This window comes from Macrotis lagotis, chromosome 5 (assembly GCF_037893015.1).
Source record: "Macrotis lagotis isolate mMagLag1 chromosome 5, bilby.v1.9.chrom.fasta, whole genome shotgun sequence".
Taxonomy (NCBI): Eukaryota; Metazoa; Chordata; class Mammalia; order Peramelemorphia; family Peramelidae; genus Macrotis; species Macrotis lagotis.
In genome coordinates, this window is record NC_133662.1 from 58,678,077 (window position 1) to 58,699,912 (window position 21,836).

Below are 21,836 nucleotides of genomic sequence, written 5' to 3' on the forward strand. Positions count from 1 at the left end.
GTCTTTACCAAGGAAAGCCCAAATAGAGTCAAGAAGAGTAGTGCATGACTGAAACAACAGCAAACAACAATGATCAGAGGCAAGCCTTGAATTTTTCTTTTAATCCCAAGAGTAGCTCTTTATCCATTGTCTTATTGCATTTTGTGACCTTAAATTATTTAGATGTATTAAGCTTCATTTTTGTCATGTTCTGAACTACAGAATCCATTATGATGAAATAATATTGAATCTATATCATTAAATCATATATTGTAGAAAAATATATTAACAATAGGTATTAATAACATGAATAATTTATGTTTCACTTGGATGTCAATTATTGATAATTTTTCCAGTAGTATCTATTTTTCTATCTGATTGACTTCCTATTCTAGCATTCTAGGTAGGGGATTGTACTGATGTAGGTTTGGCATTGCCTAAAAGTTTTGTTTATAAGAATTAGCCTTTAAGATTTAGTTTATGAAATTGTCTGAAAAACTTTTAAATCTCCTTAAGGAATATAATGGCATTTATATGTTATAACTGATAGTAGAAGAATAGTTAGTAGTAGAAGATAGAAGAATTCTTTAAATGAGAAAAATGTTCAAAAATAACAAGAACACACATGTATTTGTCACTCAGAGGTCTTTGGCTCTGGGTTTTGAAGATTTATGATTTCCTTTATGTAGGAGCTCTTGTCAATAAGGCAGAAATCAAAGATCTTACAATTTAGGAAATAAGTCCTAAATGGAGTTGTTAAAGCTAGGGGGACTTTGATTGTAAATCATACTGCTAGTTGGAAGAGACCCCAAAGACCATTTTGTTCAAATTCTTAATTTTAAAGATGTGGAAAATAAGATTCAAGAATTTAAGTGAAATATTTTAAAATATTCAAAAAATTTTATAGACACAAATAGCAGTTGTTTTAAAAGCATGTTAAATTTGTTGTTGTTCAGTTATTTTCTGTTGTACCTAACTTTGTGAACCCATTTGGAGTTTTCTTGGTGGGTAAACTGAAGTAGTTTTCCATTTCTCTTTCTAGTTCATTTTATAGATGAGGAAACTGAGGCAAACAGGATTAAGTGTCTGAGACCAGATTTGATCTGAGGATGAGGCTTTCAGACTCTATCTACTATACCAACCAGCTCCTCTATGTTAAATTTAATATACATATAAAAATAAATTATATAAAATTATATCAAAATAAATTTTGCATATATATAAATATAAAACAAGTTTATGGTTTTATATCTAAACTTTGTTATTATATTTGTTAAATAATCTTGGTCTGTTAAGTGAATAATATAAAAAAATTTTAATGTGTTGAATAAAAGCTCTAATAATCATCTCTCATATACCTAAAAGTAAGCATCAAAAACCTTGCAAACTTGGATTAAACCAAAGCAATATATGACACAGCTTCCATTTGATTGAGAGTGAGGTACATGCTAGTATTGAAATACTTACAAGTAGCTATTGTTGGCAGATTTTGCTGAAAATTGAGTAAAAATTTAATGTTTGGCCCTGATCAAACTGAATGTTCCCACAGGTTTGACTTTTAGTGGTAGTTTTTATTCTTACAAATTATACTACCAAAGGGAAAACTATGTTTTTCATAAGTATATTTGCAGCTTGGGTTGATATAATGAGCTCTTGGGCGAGGGGAGCAGAATTCATTCTGTTTAATGTACTTTACATACTGATAGCATTGCACTAATGCATATTGCCTAGTCATACTCAGCTTGTGGTCTACTATGATTGCCACATAATTTTTTTGACAACCTTGTGACTAGCCAGTCTTTCCCTATTCTAAGGTCCTGGGGTTTGTTTTCCTGTCTAAAAAATACAGCTGTGCTTATCTATTATATATTTCAAATTGAATATTAAGTGTTCTCTGCTTTGGATGTGGTATATAGTAGGATTAGATTTTAAAATGAGGATTTAGGTTTAAATACCATTTATAACATTTATTTCCAACATAAATTTGGTCAAGTTAGTTCCCTATGTGATCTTTTAATGTATAAAATTAAAGATCATATTAGAACTCTAGACATACTTTCTAACTCCCTAATGATAAGCCTATTTGGTTTTTGTCCTTGTTCAGTCATTTTTCAGTCATGTCTGTTTCTTTGTGATCCCATTTGGGATTTTCCTGGGGAGATAATGGAGAGGTTTGCCATTTTCTTCTCCAGCTCATTTTATGGAAGAAGAAATTGAAGTAAACAGGGTTAAGTGACTTGCCCAGAGCCACATAGCTAGTAAGTGTCTTGAGGCCATATTTAGACTAAGGTACTCCATCTACTGCATGACCTACTTGCTAAGAAATATCATTTATGTTGTGCCTACCATGAACCAGGTCCTGTACTAAGAATTTTATAATGTTTACCTCATTTTCTTGTCACAGAAACCCTATTTTACAAATGAGGAAACTGACAGAAACAGAGGTTAAATAATTTGTTCAGAGTCTCACAGATAGTAAATCACTAAGGCTGAATTTGAACTTAGATCTTCCTGATTATAGACCCAGAACTCTATCTACTCCACCATATAGGTCTAAATATATAGCAATTCTCCAATTAGAAAGTTCTTTATTTCGACCCTCATATCTTTGAAGGTGTTCATACCCTTATTCAATTTGATTGTCTGAATGAATATAACTCATTTTTATTATATAAGTCATAAATTAACTAATAATTTGTACTTTGCCCTGAGATGAATGAACAAAATTTATATAACTTTTCAGTCTTTGAACGTGAGGATGGGAATTGTCTTGGGTTGTGACTCTCTAACTAGTACAAGACCACTTAGTACATTGTATTATGTAGAATATATTTTTCACTTGGTGATGACACTATCATGTGGCAAGAATGAAAGGTATTGCTGATGACCTTAGAAAAATATGGATCAATTTGTACAAAATAAGGAAGAGTGAAATGAACATAACCAAGAGAACATTGCATACAGTAGCAACATTATTGTTTTAAGAACCACTCAGACTAAGTCTTTTTGACAATTAAAAATATCCAAATTAGCTACAAAAGACTAATAAAGGAAGACACTATCTGCATCCATAAAAAGAACTAATATATAGTATAAGTTTGCATATATATCTATATTTCTGTATATATATATATATATATGTACATGTATACACACACATATATGGTGTGTGTTTGTGAAAATATTTGTGTCCAATGATAGTCATCAGGGGGGCATTTATTTTTATTTAAAAGGAATAGCAAGTTGTACCTGAAAGATTTAGTTTCATGTGCATTTTTTCTGTTCTATTATGTTATGAAAAGGCTTGTTTTATCTTTTAAGTTCAGAATAAAATAAATGAAATTTGAAAAACTTGAAAAAATATTGAAGAACAGTTCAGTTTTATTTGTTGAAAAACTTTTATAGGAGTGGCTAGGTGGCACAGTGGATAGAGCACCGGCCCTGGAGTCAGGAGTACCTGAGTTCAAATCCAATCTTAGACATTTAATAATTACCTAGCTGTGTGGCCTTGGGCAAGCCATTTAACCCCATTTGCCTTGCAAATCCCTAAAAAAAACTTTTATTGATATGATCAGTCTCTCCAACTGAAGAAATTTACATGATGTGACAGGTTTTGCCTTTCTGAAATTAATATTTTTATTCTACATTACATTGTACTCAGATCTTATCTTAGTCAAAATATTAAAGTAGTAAAAAATTCACAACATTTTCATTTACACATTTTCACCTTCCTTTCCATGCTCTTCTATCACACTTACTGTTCCCTTGCTTTGCATGCCCAGTGCCTTCATTTTATTCTCTGCCCTTCCTTAAATGTCCAGTACTACTACTAATAATCTCGAGCATTTATATACAACTTAAGATATAACATCTCATTTGATCCTTAACATCTCTGAAAGGTGCTATTTTATAGATTTTCATAATACAGATGAGGAAACTGAGGTACAGATAATTTAAGTGATTTGAACACCTAGCTATTGTGTCTGAGGTCAGAATTTAATTCAAGTCCAACACTCTACATTTTAATGCCTAGTTGCCTTACCAAAAAAAAATACTACTAAATTGCCTCCCTCTTATTTTTTTCTCTTTTCTCCTCCATCAATAAAAGCTATCATAGCACTAGATCTGATGTGAGCTAGTCATGAGGATGAAACTTCAAGTATTTCAAAACATCATTTCAAAAACGTTTCAAGCTGAATAAAGATAATAGATTTGTTCTTGGTTCTTAAGGGCAGGACTTAAAACCATGGGTGAAAGTTGGTGGGGGGGAGTTCATTTATGCTTGTAAGTAAAAATTTCCTAACAGAGCTATCTCCTATGATTTAGACTTCTCACGGTTCCCCTTGATTGGAGAGCTTCTGCTAATGGCTGGAAGACTATTGTTAAAACTTTTTGAAACAGGTTCAGTTTGGAATAGATGACCTTTGAGGTCATTTCTATTTCTGAAATTCTGTGATTCTATACATGAAAGAATAATGCCTGCAAAGGTATGAGTGTGTTTAACTTTTTTCCAAAGTATCTACATTTTAAGTGAGTTTACAAAGTTGTCCACCCAACTGAATTCTAACTAAAGAAATTTTCGACACTGAAAAAGGAAGAATTTCAGACAATGAGAAGAGAAATAACACTAGCAAATAAATAACTGCTCATGGGATCTGCAGCCCAGTTTCATAGGGGAATGTGAATTGATTTGGAGGGAGAATTTCTTGCAATATATTCCAAAGTGGTGAAGTGAAAGTAACCACCAGATAAACTTGGGACATATCCATAATTTGATTGTCTCCATAAGGAGTAGAACAAAGAAAAACCTGACAGGCTTAGTCAGTTTCTCCTCTTTGGGGCTATTAAATTAGAGAATGAGAGACTTGGCCAAGAAGAGGCAGTAATTTCATCTCCTCAAGGTGGTTCCTGCAGTTTGAAATTCATAAAACAATTTTTAAAGTACTGCAAGGTGAAGACCATGTAGTTGAGCTGGTTTCTGGCTTGTTTTTCCATCTAAAAAATCAAGAAAAGTTTCTACTATGGAGGATATAGCAAGTGATTCACAGGCAAAGACACAGGGACCACCATTTTTGACAAACCATAAATTATTCTCAGCTAATGGTAAATCTGGATAAAGTGGAGGAGAAAATAGAAGGGCATACAGATTTTGTAGACACTATCTCCTTCCCCAAATGGTAGGAGTTTAACAAGGGAAATTCCTAACAGGTCCAAGAATTTCTGATTTCTGTATCATTCATCCTTCTCTTCTTCAGGGAAAAATACAACAGATGACCCAAGTGGAATAAGTTGAACAGCTTTAAAAAATAAGAAAGAACCAGAACAAAAAGAAATGTGCAATAAGACAAAATGAAAGGAGAGGATAAAAAGACCCAATAAAACTGAATGGGATAAGTAGAGATGAATTTAAAAAATAAATAAAATAAAACATATGAAGACAGTCTAAAGAGTGACAAAAAAGGAAGTTTTGGTAAGACACCCAGAAATAATGGAACTAAAATGATAATATTGGAAAAGAGGAGAGGAAGACAGTAGATAGGACCAACGAAAAGCTGGTAAATGTTTGAAAAAGAACGTGGTTAGACAACATGAATCAAGTTAAAGGACTCAAATATATCTTACATTTATGTCCTTTCCTATTATAATGAATTTTTACATCCATTTTATCTTTTAATTATGACAATTACTCTGTGAATTAGGTAGTGCCTATACCATTGTCCTTTTTTCCCCCATGTTAAAATTATGGCTGAGAGTGCCTAATAGTAGCTAAAAATTTGCTTAGAATCATATAGAACTAAGTCTTGAATCTAAGAGTCCCTAAGATCAAGTCTAATTCCCTCTCATTAATAATGAAATAACTGCAAGCTATATAGACATCTGGATGGCTCAATGAATAGAATGTTGGACCTGTAGTCAAAAAGACTCATCTTCCTGAGTTCAAATCTGTCCTCCAATACTTATTAGCTTTGTGATCCTGGGAAGACATTTAACCCTGTGTGCTTCAATTACCTCAACTGTAAAATGAACTGAAAAAGGAAATGGCAAACAACTGCAGTGTCTTTGCCAAGAAAACTCCAAATGAAGCCATGAAGAGTTGGACATGACTGAAATGACTCAAAAGCAGCAACATATCAATTTTACTAGGAAGTCAATAATGAATTAATTCTGTTATCATCCTAGGGACATTTCTAGTGCCATGGATAATGGACATTGCTGTTGAGTTACCCTAAAATGCAAAACCATTCATCAATTCTTAGAGTATGTGCATAATTAATATAATCCTAATATTAGAACCCAACTTTTCCACCTGACTTTTGTGACATTTTGTTCTGAGAAATTTCTGAAATCCTGACTGTTGCTTCCAAAAAATAGATTCTTAATTTTTTTTCTTTTCTATCTCTAAATTATTCCAGAAGCAGCATCAGCATGGCTCATTGAAAGAGTTCATTGAGAATTTGAAATCAAAGGGCCTAATTTCAAATCTAAGTTCTGCCACTTAGTGTGTGACCTCAGGCAAAATCACTTACCTCCTTTGGCACCAGTCTCCTCCTTGGTCATATGTTGGATTAAATGGCCTCCAATGTGTCTTCCTGGCCTAAATCTGATAGAATTGTCATTTCCAGCTCCTCCTCACTTTCATGACTTCTGTTTCTTTACCCATGACTTCTTAAACATAAAAATAGCTCTGAGTTGACCTTGGATTCCTTGTAGAGTACAAGAAACACTGTATTTATGCTTGTTTAGAAGATCCTAAGGTAGGATCTTTACTTTGCTACTTATTACCTTTGGGATTTGGGGCAGGTCACCCCCTCTCTCTGGGCCATGAATTCCTCATTTACAAAATGAGGAGACTGAACTAAAGTTATCTCTTCTACATTGCAACTTTCCCTGTTATGGTTTCTATATATGTATGTATGGCAAGTCAGAATAAAGAATCAAATGGTAATTTGGGGAAAACCTTGCAGAAGTCTCAGATGAAACACAAAGGACAGCAGAAGACACAGGGCCTGTGATCAAATACTTAAGCTAAATTTTACAATATGATACTATAAACATCCCATAAAAGAAAAAGAAATCATTCAGACTTCTTCTCTGGTATGAAGGAATGACCAAAAAATTTTATGTTGGGTTTTTTTTTAGATTGGAGCCACTTTCCTAACCTCTGGATGTGGAAGGGATAACAATATCATCTAGTCACTTTTATCTCTTTTTCCTCTAGCTTCTCAAGTCCTGAGCTAGGTTTCCACAGGTCTTGTTAAGAAGGGAATAATAAGGTCCATCTTTAAACCTACATTTGCCCTCATATAATTATAGAATTTTACCTTCTCATTGAAAGTGATATTTGCTGCTCTTATCTGATTAATATTGAAATTTTAAAATCCTCTATTGTATTTGTGTGTGTGTGTGTGTGTGTGTGTGTGTGTGTGTGTGTGTGTAAAGGAAAGAAAAACTATAAACATACATAAAAAGGAAAATATAAAGGAAAAAATATGTTAAAAAAGATAAGATGTGGCAATGTGTTATCAGAGAAGGAAGACTAAACATTGTAAGAACAACCTTTTCACAGAGGATAAAACACCTCTGCCTTTAATAGTCATCTGTTTTCTTTTTTTTTAAGGTTTTTAAAAGGCAACTGGGTTAAGTGACTTACCCAAGGTCACACAGATAGGTAATTATTAAGTGTTAGAACTCAGGTCCTCCTCACTCCAGGGCCAGTACTCTATTCACTGCTTCACCTAGCTGGCCCCATAGTCATATGTTTTCAACTTTTCCTCCCTTTCTATATGGGAGGGGAAGGTAAGGTAGCATTTTTGAAGTTCTTGATCTTTTATAAAATTTATTTTTCTTTTGCAAACTCATATACTTTTGAAATTCTTCAGTAAATCTAGGTCCTACAGCTACACCTTTTCTTGAACTCCCAATGACCTGGCTTCATTTTTTATATGATATTTCTATTTCTTCTGAAGGTAATAATACAGTTCAATGTGAGCATGTTTGCTATCTCTGCTATCTTCCCTCCTTACATTTTGTTTCCATTGAAATAATCGGCACTCATTTGAGATCACTAATTGATTATTGTTGTTATTATTATTATTATTATTATTATTAAGAATGCTTTTTTCTCTGAGATTCATTGACCCCTTTTTTAGTCCTTAGAGAAAGCTAAGTAGAACATTGAATAGTGCCCTGAACCTGAAGACAAGAAGAACTGAATTCTAAACTGATCTCAGATCCCAAAGGAATCATTCTATTTCTGTTTGCCTATATTTCCTAACTGCAAAATAAGATAATAATAATAATACCTATCTCCCAGTAGTGTGTGAAATAATATTTGTAAGACCTTTAGTACAGTCCTTCATTTAGCACACTTAGGGGCAACCTGTGGATACAGTGCTAAGCCTGCAGTTCCAATCAGATCTCAGACACCTGATTGCTGTGTGAGCCTGGGCAAGTCACTTAACTCTGCTTCATTTTCCTCAACTGTAAAATGAACTGGAGAAGGAAATGACAAGTCACTCCAGTATCTTTTCCAAGGAAATCCAAATTTGGGGTCATGAAGAATTGAATATGACTTAAAATGACTGAACAACAGCAACATAGTACAGTGGCTGGCACATAGTGATTATTTAATAATTTTTTTTCCTTAATTTCATTTCTCTAAGGATATTGAAAACTGCCTACCTCAAGGCTATTTTCCATTTAGTTGCCAACATTTTGTGTTTGGTTCATTTCATCAGTTTAAAAATAATAGTCTACATTTAATTAGTGCATTAGAGTTTAAAAAGCTTTTCTCCCAATTCTGTAAAGGAGATATTCAAGTATCATTGCATATAGGTAAAAGGACAGAATATGTGTTCCATCCCAAAAGGGATAAGAGAACATAGCCAGCTTCAAGGTATATGTTGCAATGCCCCCTCCACCATGTTAAAATGTTCATTTTTCAGGTAAAGAAAGCTATGCTCAGAGATGACTTCCCCAAGGTCAACAGTAACCTTGTAATGACTTCAACCCAGGTCTTTTGACTATTAATCTAACATTTCTCCATCCATATCTCATTTCCTTTTTTTCTTCAGTATTCTTTGCTGTTAAGACCCAAGTCAATGAAGTTATCACTCCAGTTGATTTTCTGCCTCTTTTTAAAAAAAAAGGAATCGCTCACCTTCCTTTTGAAGCAGACAATAAATGTTTATTTCCTCCCTTCCTTCTCTCCTTCTATTCTTCCCTCCTTTCATCCTTCCTTCCTTTTTTTGAATACTTGAAATTTTATTTCATTTTTCCAATATAAGTTTTAGTAGTTTTTCAACATTCATCCATTTGCAGATTTTTGAGTTACATACTTTTTTTAATATTCTCTGCTTTCCTCCCTCCCCGTGGTGATGTACAGTTTGGTAAAAGTTGTATATGTACATTTTTGTTAAACATATTTACATATTAGTCATTTTGTGTGAGAGGAATTAGAACCAAAGGGAAAGAAAGAAAACCATGAGAAAGGGAGGAAACACATAAGAAAAGTTTTTTAAAAATAAGCATAATATGCGTTCAGAATTCTTGTTTTTTCCCCTCTGGATGTGGATGGCATTGTCTACAGCAGGTCTCTCAGGATTGTCCTTGATTTCCAAATTGCTGAAAGGAGCTGAAAGGATCATCACACAATATTGTTGTTAATGTGTGTTCTGCTCCCTTCACTCAACATCAATACATGTAATTTTTTAAAAAAATGTTATTGACATTTTATTTTTCCAAATACTTGTTAATGAAAGGTTTTCAATATTCATCCACATGCATATGTATATTTTTAAATTACAAAATTTCCTTCCACCCTCCCTTCCCACATCCTCCCCTCAGCAGCGAACAGTCAGTTTAATACTATACCTACACAATTGTGTTAAACATGTTTACTGATTAGTCATTTTCAGTAGGAGGAATTAGGATAAAGGGAAAGAAATGCAGATTTTTTTTAAGTGAATGTAGTGTTCATCAGATTCTGAAGAGTTTTTGGCTTTGTTTCATTTTTCTTCTTTGGATGGGGTTAGCATATCTAATCTATTCTAATCTGGTTGTCCTTGCTCTCTGAACTGCTGAGAGCAGATGCATCTATCAGGGTTGCTCATCTCACAATGTTGTTAGTGTGTACATTGTTCTCTTGGTTCTGCTCCCTTTGCTCAGCATCAGATCCTGTAAGTCATTCCATGCTTCTCTAGAGTCTGACCATTTATGATTTCTTATAGAACAATAAGACTCCATAATATTCATATACCATACCTTATTTGACCATTCCCCAATTGATGGGCATTCCTTCAATTTCCAATTCTTTGCCACTACAAAAAGAGCTGCTATAATTATTTTTGAACATGTGAGACTTTTCTCCATTTTTTATTTCTTTTGGATATAGGCCTAGTATTAGTATTGCTGAGTCAAATGGTATGATTAGTTTTCTTGCTTTTTGAGTATAGTTCCAGATTTTCTCTAGAACCAGTTTTGGATCCAATTCACAACTCCACCAACAATACATTAATGTCTCAAATTTCCCACATCCTCTCTAATACTGTTTATTTTCATTTTTTGTCATCATAGCTAATCTGATAGGTATAGAAGTCACGTAATTTCAACCATGATTTAATTAATACTAAACTAAAATATAGTCCTCACCATTATTATCATCATCAGCATAATACCACTGAAGCATACCTGGAATCAAGCCCTTGTGGACGGAAAGAGTAAGAAAGTTAAGGGGTGGCTAGGTGTTGCAGTAGATAAACCACTGTCCCTGGAGTCAAGAGTACCTGGGTTCAAATCCGGTCTCAGACGCTTAATAATTGCTTTGGGCAAGCCACTTAACCCTGTTTGCCTTGCAAAAAAAAAGAGTAAGAAAGTTAAAATGAGCCTGCCAAATATTTTCTGGGGAAAAAGTCCTTTTCTTGTTTTGAAAATAGAACACCTAAGTAAATTTGGAAATAAAATGGGAATGTTTCCATCTTAAAATGCATACAGTATCTCGACCATTTGCAAATATTATATAAAAATGGTATAAATGTAAAAATCTGTTCTTAATCATTTTATTATCACCTTATATTTGCTCTATTTGCAATGAGATATAACTCTTTGATAGCTTATCATCAACAATAAACAATTTAGTAGACTTATGTTTTTATTATTTCTGTTCTTTAATTAATTGTTTAATTTTTTACTGTATTTTGGGGGCTCTTAGAACATCAAAAATATTTCAATAAATACAATTAGAGTCAGGGAATAGGGTTTATATTAGAACAATTTATCATTTTCCTAATTTCAACAGACCCAGGCCTAATTTGATCTCAGCCGCCAAGGAAGACATTTTTCCATTCATTCATTCATACATTCATTCATTCAGCAATATTTAGTAACATCTACATGCAGAACATTTGCTAAATGAAAGGTAAGTTATAAAATTAGATGCGATAGCACCTGCCTCATGAAAATTATTAATAAAAAGTTTTGTTTTTATTATTGTTTAGTGTTTCAGTCAAGTCTGGCACATGACCCCTTTTTGAGATTTTCTTGGCAAATAAAATGTTACTGGTTTGTCATTTCCTTCTTCAGCTCATTTTACAGAGAAGGAAACTGAGGCAAAATGGTTTGCCCAAGATTATGCAGCTAGTAAGTACCTAAGGCCACTGTGGCATAGCTGTCCATTTAGTAAAATATTACAGACCATTATGAAATAATTATTAAAAATTAGAAGCTCTAGGCATTATCTAATCAAACCTGCTATTTTTGATAAGTAAAGGAACAAAATCCCAGGGAAGGGAATGTTCTGTACAAGGTCACGCATGAGAAGATATTCTTTAGTTTTCAAACTTGAAAATGCTTTCATGAGACCAAAAGTATCAATAGAGATACAGTATAATATTTTACAAGTTATGACTAATATCAGAAATTAACTTTTGTAGGTTTAAATGATAACCCTAATGAAAGTAATCAATAAAGTATCAATAGAAATGCAGTCTAATGTTTTGCAAGTTATGACTAATAGCTGAAATTAATTATGGCAGCTTAAATAATGATCCCAAACTGGAGTAATATCATTGAATGTATTTGAGCATTCTTTTTTTTTCCTACTTTTGCTTTTGATAGAAAGAGATTGCATGCTTTTACATAGAAACTTGAAAAGGGAGAAAGTAATTAGGTAAATTGTGGATTTTGCAGACATTTTGAATATCTAATTACCATAGCCTAAGTATCTCAGAAGCAAATTTAGTTCCTGTTTTGAGAGATAAAAGCCTTATCATAGATTCATCTGCAGGCATGGAACTGCTAGTTTCTCTAGTGTGTGTACAGGGAGGAGTAGAAGTGGTTGAGTGGGCAGTTGGCAGTCATTCATTGTCATTGATTGCAGTCATTCATAAAAACAGCATTGCTCAGAGGTGGAGTCAGAAGGAGCAGCCCCCTGAGAGGCTTTCAGAAGATCGCATTTACATAAATCTTGACTGATGCTGGAGGATGCTTACTTATAGCAGGAAAATGGGAAGGAGATGTCTGATCAATCTGGGTGCAATTTGAAGAGGTGGTAAAGAAGTCAAATGCTTTCATTCCTTAGTCACTGATCTGTGGGGGTAGCAATTGTGACAATTTGTTGGTTTCTAGATGTCTGGTTGAAAGGAGTAAATCAACTTGAAAGACACATTTCAGAAGAGAAGCAAATGACATCATCATGGTTTGTTTTCTGAAGACAGGGGTGCTTCATATTATAGTGAGGGTAATATATAATCGATAATGGAAAATTACTCCAGATAAAGCATTTCCATGCATTAAGACTCAAAACCTGTAAAGGCATATACATTCAGGCTGTGCTCATTCAGACACAACCCTGCAGGTATATTGGGCCAAAGAGGATGACAAAGAAGCTTCTTAAGTTTCTTTCCCTCCAATAGATCTTGGTCTTCCTCCCCATGCCATCATATAGCTGTTTACTATGTAACTTGTGGATTAAGCTATTGTGATATATATATATATATATATGTATATATATATATATATATATATACACACATATATATATATATATATATATATATACATATATATCAAGGATAAACTTTTTTTCCTTTGATAAGCAAAGGAAAAAAATCTGTAAAAGGAAAATCAAGTTAGAACAATTAAAGAAGTTATAATATTGGGGCTAAAATATCCTGCCCAAACTGGATGATTGATGAAATATATGAAATGACCTTTCTTCTTCTTCTTCAGACTTTATATTACAAAAAAGTAGACTTTTCACACTTTTCTAGTACATAGAATAAAAGAAATATTGATAAATGAACGAGATGAAGCATTTTTATTAAAAGTTTTTATATATGTGATGTATGAAAAATCCAAGAGACATTTTTCCTGGATTATTAACAATCACTTTATTAATTATGGCTAGCAAATGATTAACAAAAGAATGATCATTTGTTATTTCTGGTGAACAAAGATGATCCTTGCAATTGCTTAATGCTTAAAAAGATTTTGGAAAAGAAGGTATAATTCACCTGAGGTGGAAATCAACTCCTATTGGCTAATATTCATTAAGGGTGTGGACATATTAATGAGGAAATGAGCAAAAGGTCTTCATCTCCTTCTGCAGAGAACATGACCTAATCTTAAAACTCAAATGCTTTTAGAAATCTGGGCAAAGAATCCATCTCTACTCTGACCTCACAGATTGGTTTTTCCCCAGCATATATTGAGCCACCCTGAATCTTAATGGAAAATCCGAGTCAGACAGTTTATTTTCTGTTTCACAGTGCATATACCTTGAGAATCTGACCAATCTCATCTATCAGCAATATCCTTCAGAAACTGATTGAATAACCTACAGGGACTGATTTCTGAATTAGAAAATTGAACAGGGAACTCTTAATCTCAATTAATAACTAGTAATTAGCGTGAAAGAAATAATCATTTCTCTCCTATTCTGTTTTAAATGTTGGGGATGCAAATATAAAAAGAGTTAATCCATGCTCTCAAGGAGCTTACATTTTAATAAATGTGGTCAAAGAGGGCTGTTTTAGACTACTTTGGCATCTATTATGGGGAGGGCAGCCTTAGGACAATTGATTAACACATACTTTCCAGGAATGTTGTGTTGATTTGATTAGTTGTCAGGGTTAAGGGGTAAGAGCACAAGACTGAAACATGATGAATATCTCAACAGACATTTATGTGGCACTTCCAAAGTTTTATATATATGTGTGTGTATATATATATATATATATATATATATATATATAATATTTATATGTATAGATAGATAGATATCATGTGGCATTAGTTATCATGAAAGATATTGTGGCAAACTCAAGATTCTCCTCTGATATTAGCTGCAGAACCCTGGGCAATTAATTAAATCTCTCAATGACCATGCAATTTGCTGACTATAAATGGAAGAACAGGTGAAAATCTATGCTAATATAAATCTCTCTAGATAGATAGATAGATAGATAGATAGATAGATAGATAGATAAAATCTCAAGACTGGTAAAACAATAAAAATGGCACTATAAGATTCATAAAATACAGTACAAAGCAGATTGACTCTAGAGAACAAAGACTTGAGGTCTTAGCTTTGCCATCTTAGCTCTACCACTTACTAAGTATGTGATCTTAGACAAACTCTAGAATTATCTAGACTTCATTTTTCTTATGTGTAAAATGAAGGAGTTAAACTAGATGATCTCAAGGGTCTCTTCTAGTTCCAAGTCTAGATTTTATGAACAAATATCTGTGAAGTAGGATCTACAGATAGGCACACATGCATTTTATCTATGGGGGAGTGACATTTCTTTCATTAATGTAAATAAGCAACTACTTTCAACTAATAGTTGGAGATTCCTGAGTCATGCATGATCAAAATGAATTGCCCATGTTCAGATAACTAGTATATGTCAAAGGTAAGACCTCAAGACAGGTCTTAACAACAATGAGACAGCCTTGTAATCATCACTCCAAGTTGGTTCTTAGCTACAAATATTAATCCCAGTTTATACATGAGGAAAGAGCCTCAAAAAGTCTAAAACCTGGATCAGTCCTTTAGTAAGCATCAGATGCAACATATGGGAAGGTGGTTGTGTTTCAGGACAACATACTTAAGCATAAAAATGTAATATTTATGAATTGGAATTATTTATTTATTTTCCATTCATAGAAGGAAGGAAGGAAGGAAGGAAGGAAGGGAAGGAAGTGTAGGGGAAAGGAAGGAAAGGGGAGGAAAGAAAGGAAGGAAGGAAGAAAAAATGAAGGAGCAAAGGAAAGGAGAAAGAGAAAGGGAAGAAGGAAATTCTGATATATTTTGCATTTAAAAAAACAGAAACTCATGTCATTAACAGTATTGAATTAAGAATCTCACCTTAGACATCAATACCCTTTCATAGAATGTAGCCCATCATTCAGCAATAGACAGTCTCACTTAGAAACACCTCCTTTCTGCTTTGTTGGCATGCCCTGGTTACTGGAAGAGGCATAGCCACACTAGAACATCTTTCAGGAAAAGCCAATTAACGGGCACATTGAAGCTTTACAAATATCTGCAAATTTAGCAGGAAGGAAGGAGAGACCAAGGAAGAAGGAAGCATATGGCTCCATACAGATATAGTTCTTTCAAAAAATTCTCCAAAGTTAGTGATATTTTAGGCATTTTCATAAAGTAGTGCAGACAGATTAAATATGCTGTACTAACTATTTTTAGAGAGGAGAAAGGATCCTTAAAAATTCCTAGTACTGGGCATGATACCTCACTGTGCCCCTGGTGCAGATCAGATCAGAATTTCAAGACTTAGAAGTTCTAATATATTAATTCTTTCCACTAAGATCCTGCCTGAATGTTTTCTTAGTCAGTTCTAATTCTTTAGTTTCACTACTTCATAAAACCAGATAGATGTGTTCAGTTTCTGCTGTGCCTCATGGTTCAGTAACCTACTTTCACTAAAGACATGCTTTCAAGGGGAATCAATCAGCAAATTAGCTTCAGATTCATAGATATTTTGACTGGATTTTTTACTTTATTATCATGATGAACAGCAAATGAGGAAAGAAATCAGTAACTAGTATGTACTGTATAACCTTAGAAAGTTAACTGAGGAGCATCAAAAAGTTAAGTGACAGAGTTGTGAGACTTTAAGATAGGTTTTCCTGGAAAGAAACAAAAGAAGAAAAAGAGAGAAAGAGACTGACAGAGAATCACAAAGTGACAGAGAAAGAGATAGAGGCAGAAAGAGTGAAATAGAAAGAGACAGAAACAAAAACACAGAGAGGTAAACAGATGAGAGAGGTAATTAGATAGATGATGATAAATAGAAGATAGTTAACTGATAGAGAAATAGATGAGAAAAAGATAGATATGTATTATATATATGTAATTTGTGTCTATGTATATATAAATGTCTATAGCATTTTTAATTAGCAAAATATCTCATATATGATATAGCGCATGAGACACAAGATTACATAAATGATAAAGAGCTAGACTTAGCATTATGTATGCATACCTATACTTATGCACCAACATGTACATATACATCTATAAATGCACATACACAGAATCAAAGGATCACATATTTAGAGCTGAAAAAGACCTTTGAAGTCAGTAAGTAAAATTCCCTCCTTTTACAAATAAGGAGATTATATCACAGAGAATGATGTAATTTGTTCAGGGTCACACAGCTCCTAAGTTTCTGTTACAGAATTCTAACTCAGATAATTCTTACTCCAGTTCTGTCACTTTATCCCCAATACCCTTCATGCTATATAATGATAAATAAAGTACTTTTTTACATTGCCAATATTTTTATATTGGAAGTTTGGATTTTTCTACATATACTTTTTTTCAAAATCTCATATTGACATCTATTCATTTTTCCAAGTCAAGAAGACCTGTGTTCCAGTTCTGTCTCTGACAGTCATTTCTTATGTGTTCTTGGGTAAGTTATTGGAATTTCTCCATGCCCCCTTGCAGCTGAGACAATATGTCACAAATTATCTGTGGATACATGTAAATGAATGACATTTCTTCTCTTTGAGTTCTCAATAGTTATTGCCACTGACAAAACAAGTAGATAGATGAGAGTAGGCAGGTGAAATGGGTACACATAGTAGGCTAATGAGTGGCAGGCAGATGAGGTAGATGAATTGATTGATAAATTGACACATAACTAAGTAAAAAATTAATGAATCAATCCTAGGAGGAAAGTGCACTGATATGCTTTAGTTCATCTACTTTAGAACAAATCATATGTATATATTTGTGTGTGTGTGTGTGTATGTTTGTGTGTGTGTGTGTATATCTCTGTGTTCCTGTGAAGTTGTGTATTTTCTTTTCAGAAGTGGAGAATTTTGCCCTGCAGCTTTTCCCATTGGGAAGGCTGGTTTTCAATTGCTGCCTGATCTCAGTTCCACTTCTGAGTGGTTTCAGGATGTTGGTGATGAGGCTCTCTGTGAAGCCAACCAGAAAGCAATCCTGACTCATCCCACCTAAAACCTTCTAAAAAGACCATTAAAAGCCTGGAAACCTATGGCCAGGTTTGGTTGAGAAAAAAAAACTCTAGCCTAGGGGAGTCTTAATTCTATTATTGTATCCTCTTTTAAACTTAGAGCCTCATGGAAGAAAAATAACAAAGAAACAAGCACGTTTTTTCCATCCAAAATAAAAATTATCTCAAGGGCCAATAAAGTGATAGGTTGAAACTTCTTTTCTCCTCTATGATCAGAAACACATATGGACATATGATCAATAAACATGTATTAAGAACCTACTTGTGCCAAGCTCCGTGTGAGAAACTAGGAATATCAAAAACTCAACACAAGCAGACACACAAGTATAACAAAGTCCCTGCTCTCAAATTGCTTACATTCTATTAGATATAGAGAAAACAACTTGGCTCAATTTGTTAGTGGAGTCCTCATCAAAGTATGACTTCCATAGTGACTCAAATACTATCAAGATCCTTGTGACATTTTTCTTTTCTTGTCACAGTCTCCCTTCTTTTTTGCCCTTCTTTTTTTCTTTATTTCTTTTTTTTTTTTTGACCAGGTATTCAATATATTGGAAATATTGCTCATCACTGCATTTGATTAGTGGTGATGAAGGGAAAAAAAGAACTATGCCATTTTATTTTTTCTCATAGATAGTTTGGGGTTTTACTACTAAGTACCATTGTTTTAAAGTTAGTATTCTAAGATATGAAAAATTCCCACCCAGCTCTTCCTGAATTAGCTTGGATGGGATTTTTAATAAAGGAATGGGGTTCAAGTTATTTAATTCTGTTTTTATAAAGAAGTTGCCTCTGAGATGGTATGTGTTTTAGCCTAAATAGACAAAGTTAGATAAAAGCCTGGCCTTTGGTGAAGCATATCAAAGTTGCCATCCTATTTATAAGCATGCATCTTTCTTCTTCTAATGGCTTGAGTTGGCCACAGCTCCTGGTTGCATTTCAGCTATGGAGAAAGCTGCTTGGAACATTTTCATCTCCACTAAGAGGGAAAAAAATTGGATACAGAGAATAGTCTGGGCCTTGCCAAGATAAGGAAGGAGAGCTTGTAAGGCTAAGGGAATGCAGCCTGTATATGGGTAATTTTTCCCAGGTCTGCAGCATTATCATTTAGGGGGACTTTTACAGGCTTTTCCTCTTAGAATCTTTCCCCCAGTGGCCTGTTTGTTAGACTGATCAGATTTCCAGCTGTGTTCTAGGCCTTTGAACATTAATAGTACATTGTGCTATCTATCATGCGCCCCAGGTGTGTTATCAGGGATATGGCGAAACCTGCTGCCCACAAAACACCAAGGAATGCTGAAACCCAGTCCCACCAACCTTCACCGTGAGTATGGCATTGGTTTTATTGACTGAAAATGTACACTCTTACACAGGGCTCTGTTTATGTTGTATGATTGCTAGATGGGTGTATTTAGTTTTAAGAGGGTAATTTTTATAACATGCATTATTATAAAATATGAATTTGAAAGAATCATAGAAGACCTAGACATTTGTTATAGAAAAATAATTGATATTGAATTAGGAATAATTACCTCAGTATTCATTAAATATATTTCTCAAGTGAGGTCTCTATTTCTCTCGATTTTGTATTGAGGCAGACCGAAATGAAATGAAAGACTTTGAATAATGAGAATTCATCTAAAGGGGGCACTTTTTTCAGGACTTGGGAATAGCAACAATTCTCATGTTTTGTCAGCACAAAGTTATATACAGAACTTTGAAGTTTGGAGAAAGGAAGAACTAGATTCAGTCTTTCTGTGACACTTATTGGCTGTGTGATCTTAGCCAAGCTATTGAAATCTGTCACCATGTATTGAAGGTATAGATCAAGGAACTGTATATCAGCACAAATAGGTGGTATTTCCAAACAACAAGAGTTCCTTTCATTAAAGAAATTAGAAGTCTAAACCAAAAAGCATAGATGTGGGGAAATAGGTAAAAGAGAGAAAGACAGACAGGCACTCTCTAACGCACAAGCACACACACGTACACAGGGACAGAGAAGAATGAATGATGAAGATTAGGCACGTAAAGAAACATATATAGAAAGATCAATTAGGTTTCCATTTTAAATATTAATTTGAGAACAGAAATAGGGAAAAAAGAAACAAAATCCATAAAAAATACTCATATCTGATACTAATTGCTGATCTACCATTATTTCATCTAACAGAAGAGAAAAAAATCGATTGCTATGGTTTTCTTTATCTTCTTTATTAAGTAATGACAGGGAAATGCATGCCTTCCAATGAGTATTTTTGAAAAGAAGAAAAATATTTCATATTAGGATTGATTTAAATTCAATTAAAGTAAGGTTATTTAAGAAAAATTATCTAAATAACTGCAACATTTAAATGCCTTCTGGAAAAAAGGTTTTGATTCTAGGAAGAATATTTTTTTCCTTTAAATTTGTCTTAAGCATATTTAACTATTATCTCTAGGTATTTGGTAACATAGCTACCAATTATGAGGAAAATAGCTGATTTCTCTTCAGATTTTATAGCCAACCAGATTCTAGAATTCCATAATCTAGATTCTGAATTTTTGATTCTAAAGGTCTTTAAGTTTCCAAAAAGCAGTAACAATAACAACAAAAGTTTCTAGGTAATGAATAATATTTCTTGTTCAAAATTGAAATTAATGAAATGACATCAAGGACAGCCAGTTTAAGGAAAGAGGTGTGTTATGCATGGCTAGAAATATTTTTGGAAACATAAATGGCTGAGATGTGAAATTTCAATGGGTTCTTAAGGATTATCAATGACATTCAGAATGGATTAAATTTAACCTCTAACTTAAAAATTAAAGTGGGGATTAGTAATATCAAGTTATAGTTTTTCCTGATGAAGAGAAATATGTCAAATAATATAAAAACCTTAATTATAGTGAAAACAAAACATGTTTAAGAATTAAATGGAAATTCTAACTTTTCATGGTGATGTGTATCTTCAGTGCTACTCTGAAAACATTCTCTTCAAATTGTGGCTTTTTTTGGTACTTCCTAGGACACAATGTTCTTTAACATGTATTCCTTTCTTTCCACCTGAATATCTGAACTTTATCTTTGGGTGTGTATTCCTTTTCTGGTATTGATCTGCTTGAAACAGACTCTGGGAAAAATCCATTAAAGGATCATCATTGATGTAAAAAAGATTTTTGATTCCTTGTCAGTCAGGGAAATTCTAAAGTAATGGAGGCCCAATCCATTTTTATCTCTGTTTTAAGACCATCAATATTAGATGTGGCAATTCTCTTCCCTATGGTTCTAAATCCAGGATTTTGTCTATTTGTTTTTGATTACCATATATTTAGAAAGTGTCTAATTTAATATAGTCAATAAGAATTGTGTTGATTTTTATTTCATTGGGTGATGTTTTCCTGGGGGGAGGGAATTTGGGAGACTGGAAAGAAAATTTTCAAAAAAAAAAAAACTTATTTTTTGCATCCCCCCTTCCTTATGTCACTTCAGAGGAAAATGATTTAGAGAAAAAATCTTTTAGCCCCACTTTCCTGAGACTCTCTTCTCTCAGCAGTTTAACCTAGTAACCATGTAAGCAAAAAAAAAAAAAAACCAATCCATCCACATTAGGCAAGTCAGAAAATTTGTTACATCTGATTCACTTCTCTCTACTATGTTCTGATGCCCTTGGGCAGGCATCTCACTTTTTCCGTGACTTCTATTGAAGATTGTTAAGTGAAAAGAGGTTTTTCTTTCTAAAAAAGACTGACACTTGTCTTTGGAGTGCTGTTGTTATACAGAAAAGGCACTGATATGAAGGAGAGGAAGGAAAATGCAATAGTCTGAGTAATAAATATCAAAGAATAATATTTTTAAAAATTGTGTGGATTAAAAAAGGAAGGAATGATTTATTTTTTGACTGAATCAATAAGAGTATTGTAATAGAAATACATGCAGAATCAAGGATATAGGAAGTATGAATAAAAAAAGATGAGTTTATTTAGTGTAAATGAAAAATAACCTAAGGAGTGATTATGTTATCATATTGGTGGTTAAATAAGGTCTTCATAGTATTTTCATCTGTCTGGAGATGAGGGAAGTAAGAAACAAGAAAGTCAAATTGTCAAAAATCATCACAATGCGATTTGATGATGACATACATATATATACATATATAAATATTATATATATCATATATTATTTATATTATATGCATATATTATATATTAATATATATCTTTAGTAGAAAAGGGAATGAAGAGGCAAATGTTAGAGGAGATAGGGACAATAATGGAAAAACAGAATGAAATTAGAAAGGAATAATGTCCTTGCTGTCATAGTCATGACATGATGGAATTTTTCATTTTTAGTTTATTGTTGGGCCATTCTTT

At 33.3% G+C, this 21,836-nt stretch overlaps 1 protein-coding gene across 1 annotated transcript in view; it reads left to right on the top strand.

The window, feature by feature from the left end:
- The window catches only part of RIMS1 (regulating synaptic membrane exocytosis 1), a 658,456-nt gene that overhangs the window by 113,992 nt on the left and 522,628 nt on the right, over nucleotides 1-21,836 (top strand). The gene's annotated exons all lie outside the window — the stretch shown is intronic.